We start from the raw sequence: 1,461 nt of genomic DNA on the forward strand, positions 1-1,461 counted from the left end.
TCACTCCACCCCCCCACCCCCCCGAGTGAATCTTGTCACAGAAAAACATTGCATTTGATTTTTTTTTCAGTAATCCAAAAAGTGAACTGCAAATCATTCTTCTAAACAAAAACAAATCAATTTTTGCTTTCTATTTTTCATTAAGAAAACTATGTTATGGAAGTTGAGAAAATTGATATATCCTTTTTAAAAATGTCACAAGCAGAAACAATTAATAGATTTCAAGGCAAGAAAGGAGCATTGTGATCATCTGGGTTGACCTCTATCATAACAGACCTGATCTCTCACTTTTAATTTCTTTATGAAAACACTCCATTATATCTGTCTGACACAGCATATATTTTAGGAAGCTTTGCAGTCTTGACTAATAATGTTCAACTGCAAGAATTCACTACGTCCCTTAACAAGTATCTCTCTTGTTTTAAGCTATGGCCAGAATTGGACATTCCTTGCCCTATATCGCATTTGCATTGCATGTGTCCCATTAAACAACTCAATGTAAGGGGAAAAGAACACAGAAATTAGCATCACCACATTTACACACACATTTTTTCTTTGAAAATTGTAGCTTTTTACTACAGCTCCCAGAGAGATTTCTGCTGAATGTGAAGATCACTCAGGCTGACTCTCAGTCATGAAATACAAGAAAATAAAACTTTATTTTTGTAGCGTGCTTTCCTTCAAAATTGTTGAAATGATGAGAAAAGTAACGAAGTAGCTGAGATAAAATTTCTCTCTCCTCCTGCTACAGTATTATTTATTGATATTACCACAGCAGCGAGGAGACCCAGTCATGGACCAGAACCCCATTGTACCAGGGGCTGTACAAATATAGAACAAGCCGATGGTTCCTCACAATCCAAGACAAGAGACAACCTATGGATGCACAGCGACCGACAGGGCTGTGCAAAGAAACAAGTTGGAAAGGATACACTTTTAGTGGTGACTGACAGTGAGATCGAAAGTCCTTGTGGTTTTCACAGTTGACAGGAACTACAGAGGTAAATGAAAGCTGGTAGTTCTCTCTCTCCGGTGTACCTTTGCTGCCATCATGTGGCTGGTATAAACATCTTCTGTATCATAATATACATGTAGTAACTAGTAGTCAGAGAGAGAAGGGCCTCATTAAACCCTGCTGTTCCTTTTCTGCCACCATGTAGCCCTTGCACTGTGCAGCCTTTCAGTCATTCTGTGTTCCCATTAGTCAGCCTCCACAACTGGACTCCTCTTTTAACCTCTGTGGTTATTTTCTCCCAAATTTGAGACAGCTGTTCAGGAGATGAGAGATAACGGACGGCTACAGACGACATGAAAACAGGACAGATATTTTAGCATTGTCTGCAAATGTTAGCATTCGTTTCTACAGCGTTTGACATGTGCCCTGTACCACAACATAGGAAATTAGTGCAAAAAAAATTATTTAAAAATGTAGCAAGGGAAGAAGATCAAGGAGGGCTCCTC

This window comes from Terrapene carolina, unplaced genomic scaffold, assembly GCF_002925995.2.
Source record: "Terrapene carolina triunguis isolate 2854851 unplaced genomic scaffold, T_m_triunguis-2.0 Scaffold34322, whole genome shotgun sequence".
Classification (NCBI taxonomy): Eukaryota; Metazoa; Chordata; order Testudines; family Emydidae; genus Terrapene; species Terrapene triunguis.